This window comes from Lygodium microphyllum, chromosome 2, assembly GCF_053477565.2.
Source record: "Lygodium microphyllum isolate KBCC chromosome 2, Lygodium_microphyllum_v1.1.10, whole genome shotgun sequence".
NCBI classification, from domain to species: Eukaryota; Viridiplantae; Streptophyta; class Polypodiopsida; order Schizaeales; family Lygodiaceae; genus Lygodium; species Lygodium microphyllum.
In genome coordinates this window covers 31234137-31258705 of record NC_141136.1, presented here as the reverse complement: position 1 = coordinate 31258705, position 24569 = coordinate 31234137, and positions in this window count along the sequence as shown.

The window sequence follows — 24569 nt, the reverse complement described above, 5'->3', positions numbered from 1 at the left end:
TTGACGCAATATTGCATTGGCCTATTCCTAAAAATGTACATGAATTACGCTCATTCCTTGGTCTTGCTAGTTTCTATAGGAACTTTGTACGTAATTTCTCATTACTTGCTTTACCACTGACCAAACTTCTTAAGAAAGGTATTGTTTATCAATGGACTGAAAACCAGCAGAAATCCTTTGATTTACTTAAACGTGCATTGACCAATGCCCCTGTTCTACAATTGCCTGACTTTAATAGACCATTCTTTCTAGTTGTGACCGATGCTAGCGGATCAGGAATAGGAGCCGTGCTAATGCAAGACAACCATCCAATAGCATATTCTAGTTCTAAGCTGAAACCCTCTGAGCTCAAATATTCCACTTATGACAAGGAACTCTTAGCAGTTGTCCAAGCATTGAAACAATGGAAGCATTATTTAATGGGTTCAGAATTCATGATAAAGACCGATCAGCAAAGCATTAGACATCTACTTAGCCAACCCCAAATTTCTGACCGCCATATCAAATGGGCTTCATTCATTCAAAGTTTCCATCCTATCATTCAATACCAACCTGGAAAAGAAAATGTAGTTGCTGATGCATTAAGTAGAAGACCTGCAATTTATAACATTTCTATCATATCTTTTGATTCTTTGATTACTATGAAAGACACATATCACCAGGATATTACTTTTCATTCTGATTAGCAAAAATTAGTTCAAAATAATTTCATTCCTGTTGATTCATTGTCATATAATGATGGATTCATGTTCTTTGAAAAGAGACTGTGTGTTACTATTCCATTCCGATCATTTGTTTTGAATGAAATTCATTGTCCCCCATATCAAGGTCATAGAGGTATCATTTCTACATTACGCATGTTAACTGAAGATTTTTATTGGCCGCATATGGATGCAGATGTGTCTAATTTTGTTTCTGAATGTCTGATTTGTCAAAGAATAAAGAGACATCATGGTAAACAGTATGGATTATTAATGCCTTTATCTATTCCATCTAAACCTTGGGAACATATATCTATGGATTTCATTACTGGCTTACCAAATACTAAATCTAACCATGACATGATTTGGACAATTGTAGATAGATTTAGTAAGCAAGCATATTTCATTGCATGTAAGAAAACTTTAACAGCATCTCAAGCAGCACAATTATTTTTGAAAACTGTTTTTACTAACCATGGATTGCCGAAAGTGATTATTTCAGATAGAGATTCTAGATTTTGTAATAATTTCTAGATTACACTGTTTGCAAATCTAGGCACAAAGATTGATTTCTCATCTGCATTTCATCCAGAAACAAATGGACAAACAGAAGCCACAAATAGCACTATTCTAGATCTTTTACGTGCATACACTATCTCTAAACCTCAAACATGGGATACTCATTTACATTTATTACAGTTTGCATATAATAATACACCGCACACATCTACAAAGAAAGCACCTTTTGAAATTATTTATGGACATAGATTATCTACACCTATTGCATCTTTGTCTAATAGAATACAAAGTGCCGATGATATTGCTGTTATGCATAACACTATTTTTGATGAAGTAAAGGATATGATTGCTAAAGCCCAACAATCATATACCAAACAAGCCAACAAGAAAAGACAAGCCATGAATTTCAAAGTTGATGATTATGTTTGGCTTAGAATAGAAAAGTGTAGACTGCAAAGTGTGGATAGACATCCAGTTGTCAAATTAGCCCCTAGATTCTACGGACCATTTAGAATCATTCATAAGATTAATGACAATGCATTCAAGTTAGAACTGCCATCTCATTGGAAAATTCATAATACCTTTCATATTAGTTTATTGAGACCATTTAGAGGACAATTACCTATCCACCCTGTCTATGAAAACCCACCTTTACTAGAAGAAGAGACTGAAATCCTTGAACCAGAAGCCATCATAGACACTGACTACATGACCACTAGAACTGGCCGAAGGTACTCTAGATATCTCGTGAAATTTAAGAACCATCCTGTAGAAGAAGCACAATGGATGCACGCTAGAGACCTAAATGCTTTCCCCACTCTGTTAGCTCCACATTGAGCTAATAGCAATTGAGGTCAATTGCTATCCCACCCCGGGGGTATGATGCCAGGAGGCATATTCCACGGTGGATTCCGTGAGGTTTTACGGTGGATTCCGTAAACTTAGATGACCGGGGCTCATACGCAAAGAGGATTCTTTGTGCGAGAAGTTGATGGGGACGCCTGTCCTTTTCGGGCGTTTCATTAATTTAGTGTGTACATGGGTGATTCCATAGCGGGTGATTCCGCAAAATGCATATTAAATTAATAAACGTTTATGAGTTTAGAGTGCGCACTCGTAATAAATTAAGGTTAGGATTTATTTCTAACCAGTTGATTTATTTATGTAGCTGAAGACTGCTAGGTATTCACTTTTGTCGGTTTAATTGTGTTATTTTACTAACGATTGTGAATGCTTCAGTTGATGTGTAGAGATAGCAGGAGTGGCGGAGGAAAGCATTGGAGTCTAGCGGGTTTTCGACCTTTCGACTATATTTTGATAGGCGCCACGCCTATATTTTGATTATGTCTATAGAGACATCGACTATTTATTATTATTTTGTATGCGCTTATGCGCCTGGATATGTTATTTTTATTTGGACATTGAGATTGGGCGTGCCAGACTCTTTGGGCACCGTCCATTAGCTTTATTTTCCTATTTTTGGTAGAAAGCAAACTCAAAAGCTAAAAGCTTGTATATTTTTGTAATTGGGCTATTTTTGAGCAAAAAGATTGAAAATATATATTAAATACATGCTTTGTGAAGCGCTCACACAAGGCATGGGGGAGATTCAACCCAATTTGTCTCTTGTCTCATGTCGTGCTTGTTTTTACATTGGTTTTTGTGTTAAAAAGTAGAGTGCTTTGTTCTTGGGGACCTTTGGGAATTCACTACGTGAGCTACCTGCGTCCGATCTGCGCACCATCTTCATTGTCTTTCTTTCTTTCATTGGCACTTCACCACCAATCTGTGCTATCCTCCTATGCCTAATACATGGCATGCACAATGGACTGAAATCCACAAGACTTCATCCTTTGATTTGTCTTGCATCTTTTAGAGTGGGTGCATCCTAGAGTACTACTACATGTGCAAGTGACAGGGCCAAGGGCGAAGCTAGTAGTGGCAGAATGTGTGGAAGAGGCAAAAATGGAGGAGGGGGTGGGTTGGGCAAGGATTTGGAGGTGATAGTGGTGGTGGTAGGGATTAGAGTAGATTGTAGTTCAAATGGTGCTAATGGAGCTAAGGATCCATGCGATTTCAGTGTGGAGGTTGGGGATATTATGGAAGAAGAGTTAATTAGCTAGAACTTCTAGTTAGTAGGCACCTATATGAATCGCTTGATGAAGTCGATTCTGCTCCAGTGTTACTAGCACGACCTATTTCTCAAGATTTTCAATCTAGCTAGTTTTCCAAGTAGCACTATCCTTGAGAGAGTGAATGCACATGATGCACTTAGAGGATAGGTCCTCTACCTATATTAGCTTTCCTATGAGTTACTCCACCTCAAAGCGTAGCTTGATGTTCGAGTGATGGGCTATAATCTTGCGTTGCTACCGGTCTTTGTGCTACTTTATAGACAATACTTGAACAACCTAGCCTAGATTGTGATACACAATCTAAACTTATTAAGGATCTTCATAAATACCCTTCTTCCATAACTTTTTATCTTCAATGGATATATAAATTATCAAAATTATATGTAACTTACCTAAGTTCTTTTCTAAGAATTTATAGTTTTATTATCCAAGTGTATAATTATGATGATATGCTGCACACACACACACACACACACACACACACACACACACACACACACACACACACATTTAGCTTCCAAAATTTTAAGCTTATGCAAATGAGCTTGAGATTTTGAAGTATAAATAAAAGAAAGTGTAAAAAAGTGTCATCTTCATTGTCTTTCTTTTAATTCAATAAAAAAATAAATTATTCTTCACTTTTTCCTATATTGTAATAAAATCATAATTTAACTTATTGCATGGCATTAATACAATTGCAGGTGCAAACAAAAACACAACATATACTCAAGCTTAGCTCATTAGTAATCCCCACTCCTTGTATTTACCTTATATGCTTAACCTAGTTATATTTTTATTTATATTATGTATAGAATTTTTGGAATTTTAAAACATCTTTATAAGGAATGATGCATTGCATTAGTTTGAGAGATTTCAAAGACTATAATTTTTACATGCTTATGTATAAGCTTAATGCATAATATCTAAAACTGGAGTAAAAGCTACAAATATTACACAAGTACTTTTGAGATGGTGCACTATAGTGAAAGAAAGTGGAAAATGTCAATATTCTAACCTATTTCTATCAAAGATTAATACATTGCATTGACATCAAGTAAAAATATACAAGCATTTATTATGTTGCACTCTTAAATTAGATGTAATGCATTAGATTTTACATACAGTGCTCATAAAGTGTGTGTTCCTTCAACATAAGTCCATCTTCCAAAATATCTGAGTATGATCATTTCATGGAGCTTTTTCTTATCCTCTTGGTGTGCATGCCCTCTTATAACCCATCAAAATATCAAAAGTGAAAATGCATGGTGATACTACTTTGTATATGCTACCATAAGCAAGTGCATGTATTGTTAAATAAATCTTATTTCCGTGGTGCAAATTACTATCAAGTGGCCAACTCCGATGGCTAAACCACAAGTGTCACAACTCCATCTTTATGGTAGTGTTGATAATAGAAGGTAGAGACTCAAAATGACAATGTCTCTTTGTGACATATGTTACATTTATAGTATAGATTCAAAATGCTCAAATTCATATCATGATGAAAACTGCTTTAAATACTAAATTAAGAAATACATAATTTAAATTTTTTCTTATGTTATGCCATCACAAAAATTATTGGCTAAATTAACACAATCTTGACGAACACCATATTAGGGAATATGGGAATTTTCCAGTTTGGGACACGTGGTCAAATCTTTGGATTTGTCATAACTTGAACACTATAACTCCAAATTGAGCACTCTATAGCTCAATAGATTCCATTTTTCAAGCACTTTCCAATGATAGATCACATCATATGGTTTTGAGAAACTTATGGGCATGTTATCCGAATGCCACATTTTTAGTATTCAAAAAATGGGAATTGGTTGAAGAATGCCAAACTCACCAATATTGTGTTCAAGGGTAGGCCAACATGCTTGTCGGTTACACCCCAAGAAGAGACCAACATAAGAAGATAAAAGAAGAGCAAATGGAGTTGATTTCAACATTCATTCTCTCACTTCCTCCATTGGTGATTAGAGTGTGGTCTTTCTTCTCCTTCCTCCCAATTAGAGTGTGGCTCCCCATTGAGGGAACCATGCTCCTCATCTAGTTATAGCTCATCTTCACTCTCCTCATCTCCACCCTAATTAGATAGCATATGCATCCTTGTCATCATCTTCATGTGACCTCTTCCCCTTTAGTTATCAAACATAGTCTTCTTGATAGTAGTTCACAAGTGACCTTGGCCACAGACAAAAGATGACCCTCCTTAGTGCTAGAAATTCGGGAAATATCACCCATGCCACGGTGGGTGCTGAAATGTCCTTTCAAGCCTTAGTAGGGCATTCTAGGTAGTAGACCAAGCTATGCATGTTTGCACCCTAGTCATCCAATAAGCACCACCATTGGACTTTCTAAAATTTACATGTCCTACATTATTTGAGTTAGTGTAGCACACAACGCTTGTAGCATGGCTACCATAGAAAATGCACATATTTGTAGTGCCTTTAAGGTATCTCTTCAAGATGCCCCAATGTTTCTTGCCAAGTCTAGTCATCTGATATGCCATAGCTCCTACTATAAATGCCACATTAGATTAAATGGCTATTATGGTATACATTAAACCACCCACTGTGGATGCATACAAGATCTTGGACATTTCAACCCTTTCATCATCTAATTTGGAAAATTTTCTAGGACTAACCTTCATATGAGAAGGTAAAGGGCACCCAATACGCTTATCGGCCTACATATGGAATCATCAAGGACTTTATGAATGTACTCCTTCTGTGATAAGTAGAGAAGTTCCCTAGAGTGATTATGCATAATATGCATGCCAAGTATATGTGAGGCTTGCGCTATGTCCTTTACCTTATACATCTTCTTGAGTTGAGCCTTCAAGGCATCTAGATCATCATGAGTGGTTCTAGGAATCACGATATCATCAACATATAGTACCAAAATGATAAGCCTGCTATCACGTGCCTTTTTCATGTAAAGAAATGGATCCATATCACTACGAAAGTAACCCTTTGAATGCATAAAGACATTAAACTTATGACACCATTCCCTAGGTTCCTTCTTAAGTCCATACAAACTCTTCCTCAACTTGCATATTAGGTATTCCCTATCATTTTTCTCAAAGACCTTAAGTTGTTGCATATAAATGTCTTCATGCAAGTCTCCATGTAGAAAAGCTATTTTTACATCCATCTGGTACAAGTCTTGATGCAGGCAATTAGGTCAAAGTTTAATCAAATTACACCAACTCTACAAGACTTCAAAGTCCTAACATACTCGGACGCTATACAAAGATATGCTAACATCGCAGATGTATCAATCAAGGCATATCAACAAGAACATATTAAGTAAATGACCATGGATAATATTGATAGTAAATGGGGGACTACTCATATATTCCAATAAATTTGTTTACATAGTCCACAAAAGGCATCATGGTATCTCTCAAAGACAACATCAAGAAATGGCAAGACTCAAAAGTATGGATATATTTGTTGAGATATCGAGCTCCACTCGTGATATGCCAGGGTGACCGTTGTGCATTTATGTCACCGACGTGTTAGTTGCAGATGCGGTTGGTACACCGCCCATGAATAATAGCTACATGATAGCTATCCTTATCTACTCTAGTTCGTGGCTCAGTTAGTATGCCACCTTAGTTAGTTGAGTTTGGTTTGAGACCCATATATAGGGTTCTTCTATTTCTTTGTATAAGAGTTCTTTTGGCTTACACAACTAAGAAGAGGAAAACTGTTTTCAGCCTCCACCCTTGTGTGTCTTCCCCCATTGTGCAAGCAAGAAAGCTACAAGTGAGACTCCTTCCTTCTCTCCCACAATCTTGACATGGTATCAGAGCCTTGTTCGTGGTAAGGAGCTCAAGAAAGCAAGCCAAGCTCGCGGTGTTTTGGTAAGAGGAGCAGTGTTGCTTTCATTTTCTGTTTTGGGAGCAGATCTCTATAGGTAGCACAGCCGGAAATTGCAGGAGTGCATTGTCTCAGGTTGAGACGCCCTTCGCGGTGAAGCAAGAGGGCAGTATATGCTGCGGGATAGGGCTTTAGCCCTTGGCGACCCTGTTTTTTTGATTTGAGGCCATTTCGGGGCCTGTTTTGGAGGCGGAAGTTTTCTGCACGCACTCAGGAAAAGGCCCAGTTTTATGCTGTGCGACCACTATTCTACAGGTCGGTGAAAAGTTGCTGTAGAAATTGCATTGTATGATTATGTGCAGAGACATTGGGGGTTACAGATTCATCCTTGTTGCCTGTTGATGCAAAATCGTCACTAGGAAGTGACTGTGTGGTCAAATACCACTTTCGCCAGTTTTGCAGATTAGCCCTTGTGAGGCTGAAGCTGTGTTCTTTGTAGTGACAGAACTTTTTGCAGTGTTCTGTAATGGCGTCTGATTCTCTCTCACAGATTGTCACTGAAAAGCTTGACAAGAACAACTTCCAAGCATGGAAGTTTAGAATGACGAATTTCCTTATGGGAAAAGGATATTGGGAATTTGTTGCAGGAAATGAAGAAGAACCAGTTCTTCCTGATGTTCCCAATCAACAGCAAATGCAGGCATTTAAAGCATGGCATGAGAGAGCCAAGAAAGTTAGGTACTGGCTGTCTATCAGTATTTCAGACTCTATGATTGTGCATATCCAGGATGCAAGTACGCCAAAGGAGGCATGGGATACTTTGTCAAAAATGTATAGTACAAATACTCAAGCCAGGAAAATGCAGCTCAAGCAAGAGTTGCATAATATGCAAAGAGAAAATATGAGCATCAATGACTACCACATGAAGGTAAAGAAGATTGCAGATGCACTTGCTTCCATTGGGTCGCCAGTGGAAGATGATGATTTAGTTTCTGTGACCTTGAATGGTCTAGGAAAGGATTATGCACAGTTTCGGACATCCATTTCAGTTCGTGAAAGATTTCCTGATTTTGAGGAGTTGATTGCTCTTCTAATTTCTGAGGAGCAGAGAAATGGTGGTGCATCTTCTTCAGGAGAAACTTCAAAAGAAACTGTCTTCTACTCAAATGCTGGAAGAGGTAGAGGCAGAGGTAGAGGAGGCCGATTTGGAGGCCGTGGTAGAAATCAAAATATGCAGCAAACTCAAGAAAACCAGTCCTATGGAGGAGGACGTGGTAACTCTAGAGGTAGGGGGAGCCAAAGAGGTCGTGGTGGATGGCAAAGAGGCCAAAATGCAAACAGTAATGTTGAATGCTACTATTGTGGTAAAATGGGTCATATGGCTAAAGACTACTATAAAAAGCAGAATGACATCATGAATGGAAAACTGCAACAAGGAAATTATGCATCTTCTAGTAGACAGGGTGATGACAGAAATGAGCATTTTTTTATGGTGCAGCACATGAACAATTCTGTGACAAATGCAGAAGAAAGCAACGATGTGTGGTATGTTGACTCAAGTGCATCAAACCACATGACAGGTCATGCAGAATGGATGGAGGATGCAAGGAAAATGGAAAAACCAGGATTTGTGGAGACTGGTGATGATACTGCACATCCGATTGTGCAGATTGGAAAAATTCATTTGTCTATGCAGGATGGGAAAAAGAAATACATGTCCGATGTATTTCATGTCCCGAATATCACCAAGAATCTGGTTTCTGTTGGTCAAATGGTTGAACAGGGCTTGCAGGTCAGATTTAATCCTCATGGATGCTTTGTTGAGGATATGAAAAATAAAGGTCGCTTGATAGCAAAAGGAAAGAAGAAGGGTAGAATGTTTACGTTGGATGCAAACATGTCTGAATTGAGTGCAGCAATGTTTGCACATGGGACCGGTGTAGTTGCAGATATTGATATCTGGCATAAACGCATTGTTCATGTTAATGTACAGCGACTTAAATCAATGCAGGCCCAAAATATTATTGCAGGATTGCCTAAATTCAAGGTTGCAGAAATGCATAAGGTATGTGAAGCCTGTCAGTTTGGAAAACAGGCAAGGAAACCATTTCCTAGACATGTTCAAGAGAGTAAGAAGCCATTGGAATTAATCCACTCTGATGTGTGGACTACTAAAGCTGCATCTCTTGGAGGCTGTCATTATTTTGTCAGTTTTATTGATGACTATAGCAGAAAAGTTTGGGTGTATTTTATGAAAAAGAAAAGTGAAGTTTTTGGGCATTTCAAAACTCTTAAAGCTATGGTTGAAAAAGAAACAGGCCTGCAAATAAAATGCCTAAGGTCAGATGGAGGGGGAGAGTACCTCTCCAATGAGTTTGCAAGGTTCCTGCAGGAGCATGGCATAAAGCAGCAATATTCATGCAGTCATACCCCACAGCAAAATGGAATTGCAGAAAGAAAAAACAGACATATTGGAGAGGTGTCTCGTGCCATGCTCAATGAAAAAGACCTGCCAGATTTTTATTGGGCTGAAGCAGTTGCTACAGCAGTCTACATAATGAACAAGACTCCCACTGCAGCAATACATGGAATGACTCCAGAGGAGAGGTATACTGGTAGGAAACCAGATATTTCTCATTTGAAAATTTTTGGTTGCATTGCCTATGTACATGTGCCAGATGAATTGAGATCCAAGTTGGATCCAAAAGCTGAGAAGTGCATCTTTATTGGTTACTCTCTGCAGTAAAAAGGGTATAGATGCTATAACCCTTCTACTCGTAAGTTTACAGTGAGCAGAGATGTTGTTTTTTATGAGATGAGTAGCTGGTATAAACCAGTAAATGTGATTGATGATGTAGATGCACAAAATGGTAATGCTGCACAGAATTCACAGCAGCAGTCACAAAATATTAGTGGACCTAGAGCGTCCTCTAGCAGTGGTTCACATTCTTCGCCATGGACAGGCAGATTGAGATAAGGAGAATCTTATCAAAGTAATGCAGATAGTGGTATGCAGGTATCACGAAAAGGAAAAGAGAAGGTTGATCAGCCCATGTTTGATGTGAATGCAGGTCACTCTTATGTGGATGGTGAATCCAGTGGCTCAGAACAGAGCATTGATGATGAGTTGGGTATTCCTTCTATTGTTACACCTGGAATAAGGAAGACTAGGGATGTTTTGAGAGCACCTGGGAGTGAACCTACTTTGCGCAGGTCGACCAGAGTTAGGTATCCTGTGGATAGGCTGAAATATGATGGATTTACAGCCATTCACTATGCATATATGGTCAAGGTGATACATGAACCAGAACCCACTTCTTTTGAGCAAGCCATGGGAAAAGAAAAATGGGAGAAAGCCATGGATGAAGAAATGGATGCCTTGGAAGAAAATGCTACATGGGAATTGGTACCTTTGCCTAAAGGTAAGAATGCAATTGGCTGTAAGTGGGTTTATAAGGTGAAGCACAATGCAGATGGTTCTGTGAACAGATACAAGGCAAGATTAGTAGTCAAGGGGTATGCACAAACATATGGCATTGACTATGAAGAAACATTCAGTCCGGTTGCAAGGATGGCAACCATAAGAGCAGTCATTGATATGGCTGCATCAAAGGGATGGTCTTTACATCAGATGGATGTAAAGAATGCCTTCTTGCATGGTGATTTGCAAGAAGAGGTCTATATGGACCAGCCACCAGGTTATGTGCATGCTGTTCATCCTGAGTTTGTTTCCAGGTTGAAGAAAGCCTTGTATGGCTTGAAGCAAGCACCTAGAGCATGGTCTGACAAGATAGGGCAGTATCTTGTCACTATTGGCTTTCAGATTTCCAATGCAGATTTCTCACTTTATGTGAGAAAAACAGAGAAAGGTATTATGCTACTTGTCATTTATGTTGATGATTTGATTATGACAGGTGACAGTGATGAAGATATCCTTCATGTGAAAATGCTATTGAAGCAAAAGTTTGAGATGAAGGATTTGGGAGAGCTGCGTTATTTCTTGGGCATTGAGGTGATTAGATCACCAAGTGGAATACAGCTCTTGCAGAGGCAGTATGGATTGGACATGCTGTCCAAATATGGAATGACAGGCTGTAAGCCTATTTCAGTTCCTTTGGAGCAGAATGTGAAGCTGAGCGCAGATGCAGGTGAGCTTCTGGAAGACCCTACTATGTACAGACGCATAGTAGGAAGCTTGATTTATATGACTATTACCAGGCCAGATTTGAGCTATGCTGTTGGATTGGTAAGTCAGTTTATGCAGGCTCCAAGGAAATCACATTTGGATGTGGCTAGATGCATACTCAGGTATGTGAAGTCCACATTGCAGTATGGACTATTTTATGAGACTGGGGTCCAGATACAGTTGCATGGATACACTGATGCTGATTGGGCTGGTAGCATTTCTGATAGACGATCTACCAGTGGATATGTGTTCTCTTTTGGGAGTGCTGCAGTCACTTGGAGCAGCAAGAAACAGCCTACAGTTGCCTTGTCGAGCACAGAGGCCGAGTACAGGGGTGCAGCAATGGCTGCATGTGAGGTAGCTTGGTTGCATAATCTACTTTATGATATGCATCAGTCTACAGATGGGCCAGTTGTCATTTATTGTGACAACATGAGTAGTATACACTTGGTAAATAACCCAGTCTATCATGCTAGAACAAAGCACATTGAGGTGCATTATCACTATGTGCGGGAGAGGGTTTTACTAGGTCTTATTGATCTAGTTTATGTCAGCACAGAGGATCAGGTAGCTGACATATTTACGAAGGCATTGGGCGCAGAGAAGCTGCGCAAGTTCAGAGACCTGCTTGGTGTGCAGGAATTGGGATTGAGCTCAAGGGGGAGTGTTGAGATATCGAGCTCCACTCGTGATATGCCAGGGTGACCGTTGTGCATTTATGTCACCGACGTGTTAGTTGCAGATGCGGTTGGTACACCGCCCATGAATAATAGCTACATGATAGCTATCCTTATCTACTCTAGTTCGTGGCTCAGTTAGTATGCCACCTTAGTTAGTTGAGTTTGGTTTGAGACCCATATATAGGGTTCTTCTATTTCTTTGTATAAGAGTTCTTTTGGCTTACACAACTAAGAAGAGGAAAACTGTTTTCAGCCTCCACCCTTGTGTGTCTTCCCCCATTGTGCAAGCAAGAAAGCTACAAGTGAGACTCCTTCCTTCTCTCCCACAATCTTGACAATATTCAAAGGATTAACCACTTGAAAGTACAATGCATAAGCTAGATAACCATGGATGTGATCACAAAGACAACAACAGAACTAACTTTGTGTATGTCTATGTGTACGTAGAGTCGTATATTTGGGGGTGAATTGGCATTGTGATTTTGTCAATTGGAAATCTTATGACTTCCTTTGTGCCCCTTATATAGCTCTTTAACTTGCGCTAGCTTGAAGTCCTGCCATTACCCTCAGCTACACCATTACTTTTCATTGTTGCACTACTACTGTCATCTTTCATTTGCACTTACTTCACCACCAATCTGTGCAATCCTCCTATGCCTAATACATATGCATGGCATGCACAATTGAGTGAAATCCACAAGACTTCATCCTTCGATTTCTCCTGTATCTTTTAAAGTGGGTGCATCCTATAGTACTACTACATGTGCAAGTGTCATGGCCAAGGACGAAGCTAGTAGTGGTAGATTGTGTGGAAGAGGCAGAAATGGAGGAGGGGGTGGGTTGGGCAAGGATTTGGAGGTGATAGTGGTGGTGGTAGGGATTAAAGTAGATTGTATTTGAAATGGTGCTAATGGAGCTAAGGATCCATGCGATTTCAGTGTGGAGGTTAGGGATATTATGGAAGAAGAGTTAAATAGCTAGAATATCTATTTAGTAGGCACCTATATGAATGGCTTGATGAAGTCAATTCTACTCCACTCTTACTAGCACGACCTATTGCTCAAGATGTTCAATCTAGCTAGTTTTCCAAGTAGCACTATCCTTGAGAGAGTGAATGCACATGATGCGCTTAGAGGATAGGTCCTCTACCTATATTAGCTTTCCTATGAGTTACTCCACCTCAAAGCGTAGCTTGATCTTTGAGTGATGGGCTGTAATCTTGTGTCTTTGTGATCCATAGCGGGATTCTTCTACACTATGACTTTAGCAAAAAATTCTCAATCTCAAGTGCGAGGAATTCTTCGTGTGTGAATTGAGGAGTCTCGGGTAAGGCAAAGAAGAGGAAGGCATGATACCACACTTCATCGTCTACTATAGATAGATGTCAAATGTGATTCCATAAATTGCCTTTGCCTTCACATGTTCAAAATCTAGCGATGATCATTTTGAAGCACCTCAACGTGCTCCAAGGTGACATCCCATTGTTTCTCAAGAGCTCGGGTAAGTTACTCATGAACATATGTGTGCATGACGTGGGTTCAAAATAATGTATTTTTAAAATACCATTTTTATACATTTCTTAAATACAAAAGGGTATACGAGATGGGCCTCTTGACATGCTACAAGGTGTGCAATAATAATCCTATCCCTACTTCCCAACATGACACTACATGTGCCACATTGTCCTGCTACATCTTCATTTTCTTTTGAAGCATGAGAATATACTAGTGCCAACAGATTATTGCTACCATATGAGTGAGGTAGAACTAGGCAATTTTAGGATGAAATTCCATCGAGATGCCAATAGAGGTAGGATGCACAGTTTGGGAAAATTTGGATGGTACTCTTAATAACAGTAGGCAACAAGCTATTTATCTGCCTACAAAGCTTCCTCTCATCTATGTTTCTGGCTGTAGGATGTTTGCATTAATAGAGCACAATGTGACTTGAAGTTAAGCTTGTTGTAGTTAGGGGGGAGGGCTCTATTGCAAAGGTGGACTGGGATGGTATGAGTTGCTTCCAAGGCTGCACTTCACATTTGATGGGTAGGTTGCTACTTGCTTGTGTTAGATAGCCTCAATGCCCTACTGTCATAAGGTTCCACCAATGATCCACAGTGCTCAAAGTTGTAAAGCCCCCATTATGAGGAGAAGCCATGTGTGAGCCTAGACATTGGTGGGTCTTGACTCGTATGTCAGATAAGGTCTATGTGCTGGGTGGCCAAAAGGTGACCATTGTAGGTTTAGCCTTTGTGTTAGATAGATTAGTTAAAGCTGCTAGCAACTCCAGGCACACTACATCAAGTTGCAAGATAAGGAAGTTATCAAGCACCCCTATCTTGGGTTTGAGACCTCTAGAAGTAGCCCTTAGCAAACTAGTGGAGGTGCACATGGAAGGTCAATAGATACACATGCATATGGAAGGTCAATAGATACATGTACATATGCAAGGTCAATAGACACATGTGCACATGGAAGGTCAACAGACACATGTGCACATGGAAGGTTAATAGACACTCGTGCATGTGGAAGGTCATCCATCATGACCCCCTTCATAGGATATAGAAGGTAGACCCCTTCAAAACCTTCATAATCCATCCTTTCACTTAATCAGAGTTATTCTAGCTAGCCTTAAGCTCTTCACCTATCTTCTCTCTTGATATCCATCTAAGTTTCACATTAGAAGTGCACAGGTGGACAAAGCCATCTTTGTATCAGCTTGTTTAGAGTTAAAGAAAATTTATGTTCTCCTCTTATTTGTTTTGTACTATCTTTCTCCATCTCTTGCTCAAAATCTATTTGTTTGCTGCACAGTGTAATTTTTACAGGGTATTAGGACCAAGGGGACTCTAGAGATCGAAGAGTACATGAGAGACAAAGGCTTCGATAGCAAGCAGGAGCAATGTTGACTTCCACAAGAGCGATTCTGTCACATGAAGTAGTTCTAGAGGCAGTGGTGTTGTACTACCTATTCAAACACTAATGATTTGTCAACCAATCTTTAATAAAGGTATGTTAGATGGTACAAACTATACTCTGTGGAAGTTTAAAATCCTTAAGAGTGTCTCTCTCAACTCAAAAGGCATTTTTCTAACCTTTTGCCTTATTGGCTTCCTACCTTCTTTCAATGGGATCATGTGCATGAAAATAGTAGGGAGAATCCCTTTCAATTCACCATATCTCCATGCAAATTATCCCTAAACTCCTATAGTAGGAGTGATACATAGTTTGTATACTCATCATTAGATAATATCGTACTGAGTTGATTGGATGGGGATCATTAGGAGTCCCAAAATCCCACTCCATTACATTGAGATTGTGTTGTCATGCCGCTATGTAGACACACTATGAAAAACCTTGAGGTGTATCACCATCTCACTTTCTTATTAATCTAGAGATTCAATGTCATATTAGTCATTATTATTAGTGTCCATAATATGAATGGTTCAAAAATATGGGATTTCTTTACTAATTTAGTCTATTTTTGATATTCTAGCCATTATTTCTTGTAGAGATTCTCAAAAGGTTTAGTAAACTTTTAGAATAGAGTGATATATAGAAAGCAAGTGTCTTTTTAGCCAATTTTGGAAAATCTCATAAGAAGAGAACAGCTCTTGAAGCGCGTAGTGGTAGGCAATCACAATTTTCAAGCAGCAAACAACCCTCTGGAGACAAGAAGAGCTGAGAAGGAGTGATCTAGGAGAAACTAAATAAGTATCCCAGGGTCTTACCCCTTTCAGAGTCAACAAAACCATCACATTTTCCATCTGAGCAATAGGAAAGAAGCTAGTGTTTGGTACGCATTTTTAGTATGACAAGGAGCCTCAAGACATCTAGTGCTTGGAGATTACTTTTGAGTAGTCGTAGACATTGTCTAGCTAATCCAAGAACCCTTTGTCTTGGAATTTAGCCATTAAACAATCATTGTAATCACCACAAATACATAGGGCTGAAGTGTGTTTGGAGTCTTATACAATGCTTTTGTTTCCTTTCTCAGGTTTTAGCAATACATAGTGCTCCTGGGATAGGTACTTTGGTTTCTCCTACCAAGAAATCATGTAAACCTATTGAAAGTTTGATTGTTTAGACTCTTTGCCTTGGATGTACAACAAAGTTTACATGTAATCCATGTAGAGTTTGAATCATCGAGCTTTGCCTTTATCTTATATAAAGACGTTGATAGACATGGTAAAAGGCTTTATGATTGGTTCATAATGTATGCACATGTCTTGAAGAAAACTTGATTTCTAGCATTCTTGGGATTAATTTGAATCTCCTGCCTATTTTTTACTTCTATTCTATCTCCAATTCCCTACTTCCTTCTCTCTTTGATCCCCGGTGGATACAACATTTTGACTAAAACCTCTTCGACATTCATAAACCCACCCGATGTGGCAAGTTGTTGAAAGGAAAGGCAACATGGGAGAACCTTCAAGCACACTTTCTAGTGATGTTTTGGAGTAGTTATTGTAGAATATGAACATGCTTATGCAAGTACAACAACAACAACAGGTGGTGCAAGATTTTGCTCAAACAGAAACTATTATAATAAATGTTCACTAAATGTTGTGCAAGCAATAGAGCATGATATGAAGTTATTTAATATGGCATGAATGTATTTGCATATTTTTATAACTATGCTCAAAATATGGAGTTATTTGGGATAACTTGACTTGCATAGAGCCAATATTTTGTATGGGTCATTGTACATGAATTGAAACCCAAGTTACTAAATTGTACATTAGGATGTTGATGATTGGGTTGCTTTCAAGTAGACACTCTAGGAAGAATTTCACATTGGAGATACTAGTTTGATTACTTGCAAGACTTTCCAAGAATAGGTTCTAAAACCCAAAAAGGGTCTTGTGGATGTAGAGTTACTTAGAGAATTTGAAAGTCAGTTTGAGCAGTTAGATCTTGCATAATAACAAGCTCTTACAAGTAAAAAAATTGAATTGTTTCTATAAGCGAAAAATCTAGAGCTTCAAGAGGATCTTGACTATTTATTAGATGATTAGACTATAGAGACAAGGCTTTAAAAAAAGTGAAGTCATCATACAGATGTTGCTAGTACACTAGTGCAAAAACATAGAAAAATGAAAATATTGTATTTGTCTAGCTTGCCCACTATTAGGAGCAAAATAGTTGATGTATCTAGTAAACCACTTGTTTATGTGGCTAACCCTATAGCTGCACCTATTGTTTCCAGTATTATGAAAGATGTATTACATCAATTGGTTAAAGGCATGTGGGATCTTCAATTGAAGGTCACAAAATTGGATGAGAGAGAACAAGGGAAAAGGGGATATGTAGCAATCCCTAGAATTGGAAAAAGATGTATGTGGTGTGATAGTTTGCAATATGAAATGAAGGATTTTATTGCTTATCATGTGGCCTTGGCATGATAGCTCATATTTTGTAAAGATGGCAAGAACCATGCAAAAGAAATGGGATTTCCTCTTGCTTTGAACTTTGAAAGGAAAGATATGCAAAAGTTGTTCAAAGACTTGGCTATTCAAAATGCTTATGCCACTATACATGTTGCTACTTTTGGTCTACAATTGGATAGAATGCATGGACAAGATGGTTGGTCCAAACATTGCAATATGGACGCATGCTTTGCATGTAACTAAAAAGAGGAAAGCTACTGATAGTGAAATGTCTCATGCATGGAAAAACATTCATGACATGACTGGCTAGGAATCACAAATAGATGCATATTCAATATCTGCATATTTAGCAAAGTGCAAAACACACATATACTTGTGGAAGAGAACTAGAAGAAAGATAAAGATAATGTAGGGACATCTTAAAGAGTGACAAGAAGAAGTATGGAGTAGCCTAAAGCTACAAATCAATAACCTTCGGAGCTTGTTATGGAAGATGTTGGGCCTCAACAGAAACAACATAGAAAACAAGAGGGGAAAAAGAAGGGCAAATAGCTAGGATATAAGCTGCATGCTCAGGTTCTTGAAGAGCGAATTTTGAACAATTGGGTGGAATTTACCTTGGAAGAGGTACTTGGTATCACCAAGTAGGAATTTCATGACAAAATCATTAACAATACAACTCTTGAGAAAAGGTCAAAGGTTTAAATGGGAACGGAAGTGTAAAGCAATGAAGAAATTGAAGCTTAAATCTGTTTCTACAATGTGAAAGGTTGATTATTCGCATGGGAATCTTTGTCAAGGGAATGGACCAAGTCAGTAAAAGTAATTGTTGGAGCATTTCATGATAAGCTCTATTAGCTCTCTCCTGCACCTGATTGACTTTAATAATGAGACTCCTCCCAATTGTTTCTTGTAATCCCTTGAAGGCTACCTTCATGTGGAATCTAACTATCCAATTTGAGGTTTGTAAAATGGATACTACTATAAGATCTTTTTTCTCTTTCATAGATTTGAGTTATATTATCACTTGTTGTAAGAGAGTGTAGCTAGTTAAAAATACATGTGGTAAATCGATCACACCCAATACATGGTCAACAAACCTAGATACTGTCAAAGAATAGAGATTGCTAGCTAGTACATGATGTACATTATCCAAAACAATAGAGCTGCTTGAATCAAACTATAGTCTAACATCCCCAATGCTAATGATATCTAATGCAGTATCATTTCGCAGTCTAAAATAGAACCTGTATTACCACAATAGTTATGAAACCAATCCTCATGTGGGGTAACATGGAATTTATTACATGTCAAAGAGAACTTACATCTGTGAAACTTAATCCAAGATTGTCTATGAGACTAAGACATGCCCCTATCAGGCTTGGAGTCTCTACCATATTTATTAGTGTGATTACTACACTTTCTGCCTCTAATCATGAATGCATAATAAGTACATGTTTGTATCAATGTTTTTTCTACTTTCTTCTTTTATTAGTATAGAACTCTCTATGCCACTACATTTAAAACCACCCTTAGAAGGGTGAGCACTCATAGCAATATGAAAGGTGTCCCATGACTCAGGTAGTGTAACAAGCAAGAAAAAGGACTTGATATTATTGTCAAGTTGAATGCCTTGTGATACAAGTTGGCTGAAAATGGAATGAAGTTCATTCAAATGAGTGGATCATATAGCTACACCCTCCTTCATGTGAATGTTTACAAGTCTCTTCAACTAGTATAATTGAGATGCAAGACCTTGTTTGTCATAAAAATCAAATTTTTTTCTATTATGCATAAGCATTACTCTAAATCCTAATGTTATTAAAATACACCTACTTTGATAATGATAAAATGATACTAGATTTGCATAGATAATCAAGTTTTGCATAACCCTCTATATCATAAAGCTCACACTTTATGCTATCTAACTTCAATGGTTTAACTTGCCTCTTTTGTACCAACACTTGGCATACCTATGTCGTCCAATATTGGAAGTTATTTCCATCACGATTCTGAAGATTGAAAATAGCATTATTGGCATATGAACTTGCCATAATGACTACAAGTGATAGCACAAATAGCAATAGTATGGGCTATAGTAAATTCAACAAACTAGCTCGCAAAACAAATTCAAAAGGGTGGGAACTAATGAGACTAGATATGCCCACCAAAAGATGGCAAGATCCATGCACAAGAAATTGGATTTCCTCTTGCTTTGAAATTTGGAAGGAAAGATATGCAAAAGTTGTTGAAAGACTTGGCTATTCAGAATGCTTATGCCAGTATACATGTTGCTACTTTTGGTCTACAATTGGATAGAATGCATGGACAAGATGGTTGGTCCAAAGGTTGCAATATGGATGCATGCTTTGCATGTAACTAAAAAGAGGAAAGCTACTGATAGTGAAATGTCTCATGCAGGGAAAAACATTCATGACATGACTAGCTAGGAATCACAAGTAGATGCATATTCAATATCTGCATATTTAGCAAAGTGCAAAACACACATATACTTGTGGAAGAGAACTGGAAGAAAGATGAAGATAATGTAGGGACATCTAAGAGAGTGACAAGAAGAAGTATGGAGTAGCCTAAAGCTACAAATCAATAACCTTCGGAGCTTGTTATGGAAGATGTTGGGCCTCAACTGAAACAAGATAGCAAACAAGAGTGGAAAAAGAAAGGCAAATGGCTAGAATATAAGCTACAGCCAAATATTGGGATAGCCATGGATCTCAAGAAGGTTCTTGAAGAGTGAATTTTAAACAATTGGCTGGAATTTACCTTGGAAGAGGTACTTGGTATCACCAAGTAGGAATTTCATGACAAAATCAATAACAATACAACTCTTGAGAAAAGGTCAAAGGTTTAAATGGGAACGGAAGTGTAAGAAAGCAATGAAGAAATTGAAGCTGAAATCTGCTTCTACAATGTGAAAGCTTGATTATTCACATGGGAATCTTTGTGAAGGGAATGTGCCAAGTCAGTAAAAGTAATTATTGGAGCATTTCATGATAAGCTCTATTAGCTCTCTCTTGCACCTGATTGCCTATAATAATGAGACTCCTCCCAATTGTTTCTTTTAATCCCTTGAAGGCTACCTTCATGTGGAATCTAACTATCCAATTTGAGGTTTGTAAAATGGATGCTACTATAAGATCTTTTTTCTCTTTCATAGATTTGAGTTATATTTTCACTTGTTGTAAGAGAGTGTAGCTAGTTAAAAATGCATGTGGTAAATCGATCACACCCAATACATGGTCAACAAACCTAGATACAATCAAAGAATAGAGATTGTTAGCTAGTACATGACGTACATTATCCAAAACAAAAGAGCTGCTTGAATCAAATTGTAGTTTAACATCCCCAATGCTAATGATATCTAATGCAGTATCATTTTACAGTCTCACAACATAACTTGTATTACCACAATAGTTATGAAACCAATCCTCATGTGGGGTAACATGTAATTTATCACATGTCAAAGAGAACTTACATCTACGAAACTTAATGCAAGATTGCCTATGAGACTAAGACTTTCCCCTATTAGGCTAGGATTCTCTACCATATTTATTAGTGTGATTACTACAATTTCTGCCTCTAATCGTTAATGCATAAGAAGTACATGTTTTTATCAATGTTTTTTCTACTTTCTTCTTCTATTAGTATAGAACTCTCTATACCACTACATTTAAAACCACCCTTAGAAGGCTGAGCACTCATAGCAATATGAAAGGTATCCCATGACTCAGGTAGTGTAACAAGCAATAAAAAGGACTTGATATTATTGTTAAGTTGAATGCCTTGTGATATAAGTTGGTTGAAAATGGAATGAACTTCATTCAAATGAGTGGATATAGCCGTACCCTCCTTCATGTGAATGTTTACAAGTCTCTTCAACTAGTATAATTGAGATGCAATACCTTGTTTGTCATAAAAATCAAATTTTTTTTCTATTATGCATAAGCACCACTCTCAATCCCAATCTTAAAATACACCTACTTTCATAATGATAAAATGACACGATTTGTATAGATAATCATGTTTTGCCTAGCCCTCTATATCATAAAGCTCACACTTTATGCTATCTAACTTCAATGTTTTAATTTGCCTCTTTTGTACCAACACTTGGCATACCTATGTCGTCCAATATTGGAAGCTATTTATATCAAGATTTTGAAGATTGAAAATAGCATTATTGGCATATGAACTTGCCATAATGACTACAAGTGATAGCACAAATAGCAAGAGTATGGGCTATAGTAAATTCAACAAAATAGCTCGCAAAACAAATCCAAAAGGGTGGGAACTAATGAGACTAGATATGCCCACCAATTGCAAGAAAAAAGTACCAAAAGTTTTTGTGTACTCTCTAAACAAATGCTAAAAACTGCAATTATAGCAATGTTGAAATAAAGACATCAATATATGTGGGCACAAAGCCAAAAAAGCAAGCCTACTTTGCGAGAGATATCCGAATAGCAACTGAGATAGAAGGAATGCAACTAGCATTGAGTGACCATAAATACATTATTTTGAACCCACGTGATGCACACATATACTCATAAGTAGCTTACCCGAGGCCAAATGCATGATGAGTGAGCAAAGAGCAATGTTGCTCAATACATAACAAATATGCAATGTCGTTGAATGCAAAATGATTGAGAAAAGAGAAAACAAAATCTGCCCACCAAGTGGAGATGAATGCATCCGATAGCATACAAGAGAACGTATACATGAACCAAGAGTTGGATTGTCTCAAAGAGCAAAGCTCTGCCAATTAAGTATAAGCATCTCCATCTAGAAGAGAATCTTGAATGCAAAGTAAGCAGGCAAAGCTCAACACATATACACAAAAGCATCTGGAAAGTTGAAGCACATCTCAAATATATATGGGAGCATAAGTGTCCAATTGAAGCTTCAATACCCATACGTGAGTAAGTACGGAAGCTCAAAGCAACTGACCAAAGTCCAAGTACATCAAATGTAACTCAAAATCAAGTGCCAAAGCATGTTATAATTGTATTTGGATTTTTACATCAATCCTAGACATCACTGTAGACATATAGCATGCTTAAAATATCATGTATACACAATGGGCATTCAAAGCATAGAGTCCACTGTTGTATGCTTGTTGTCCAAACTATTATGATAGAAATAAACCTTTTTAGAACTGAGATAATCAAGCTCCTAAAAATCCAACTAGCATCTCAAAGCATTATCATAACATTCGAGTACCAAGGAAGCATGTGTCCATGGGTCTGATAAAGTACCTAAAAGAGGAAGTACTAGGCAACCAAAAAATCAAATGAAAAAACTCACATAGTGATTAATAACTACAAAGATGGTATTTGCATAAACCAATCACTACAAATGAGAGACTTGTGCAATCTCTCAAAACCAAGCTTTGGGATGAAATATGAAAGTTCTCCCATTGGAAGTAAAGTGAAGTATCCAAGAGCAAAGGAAGCTCAATACATGCATGCCATAACATTGGAAAGCCCAAATAATATATCTTAGAGCAGGTAAATAGAATCAGCATCCAAGCCTATGAATAAGAGATCACTAAACCATGCAACATCTATAGATATGAATATAAGAGAGCTTAGAATTAAAGCTCAAGGCCAAAAGGAGAGCATATCCATACATGCCCAATAGTGTCAAGCATACACATGATTAAAGAGCATTTCCCCATGGCATGTAAGTATAGATTTCATTGATATTCAAAGCATATATTGTTAAATAAATCTTATTTTCCTGGTGCAAATTACTATCAGGTGGCCAACTCTAATGGCTAAACCACAAGTGTCACAACTCCATCTTTATGGTAGTGTTGATAATAGAAGGTAGAGACTCAAAATGACGATGTCTCTTTGTGACATATGTTACATCTATAGTATAGATTCAAAATGCTCAAATTCATATCGTGATAAAAATTGCTTTAAATACTAAATTAAGAAATACATAATTTAAAATTTTTCTTATGTTATGTCATTAGAAAAATTATTGGCCAAATTAACACAATCTTGAAGAACACCATACTAGGGAATATGGGAATTTTCCATAAGTTTGGGACACGTGGTCAAATCTTTGGATTTGTCATAACTTGAATACTATAACTCCAAATTGAGCGCTCTATAGCTCAATAGATTCCATTTTTCAAGTCTTTCCAATGATAGGTCACATCATATGATTTTGCGAAACTTATGGGCATATTATCCCAATGCCACATTTTCAGTATTCAAAAAATGGGAATTGGCCGGAGAATCCCAAACTCACTAATATTGTGTTGAAGGGTAGGCCAACATGCATGTTGGTTACACCCCAAGAAGAGACCAACATAAGAAGATAAAAGAAGAGCAAATGGAGTTGATTTCAACATTCATTCTCTCACTTTCTCCATTAGTGATTAGAGTGTGGTCTTTCTTCTCCTTCCTCCCAATTAGAGTGTGGCTCCCCATTGAGGGAAACATGCTCCTCATCTACTTATAGCTCATCTTCACTCTCCTCATCTCCACCCTAATTAGATGTCATATGCATCCTTGTCATCATCCTCATGTGACCTCTTCCCTTGTAGTTATCAAACATAGTGTTCTTGTCAGTAGCTCACAAGTGACCTTAGCCCCCACAGACAAAAGATGACCCTCCTTAGTGCTAGAAATTCGGGAATTCTCATCCATGCCATGGTGGGTGCTGAAACATCCTTGCAAGCCTTATAAGCCTTTCTGGGTAGTAGACCAAGCCATGCATTTTTGCACCCTAGTCATCTAAGAAGCACCACCATTGGACTTTGTACTATCTACATATCCTACTTAATTTGAGTTAGTGTAACACACAACTCTTGTAGCATGGCTACCATAGAAAATGCACATATTTGTAGTGCCTTTAAGGTATCTCTTCAATATGTCCCAATGTTTCTTGCCAAGTGTAGTCATTTGATATTCCATACTCCCACTATAAATGCTACATTAGATCAAATGGCTATCATGGTACACATTAAACCACACTGTGGATGCATACAAGATCTTGGCCATTTCAACCCTTTCATCATCTAATTGGGAAAAGTTTCTATGACTAACCTTCATATGAGAAGGTGAAGGGCACCCAATAGGCTTATCGACCTACATAT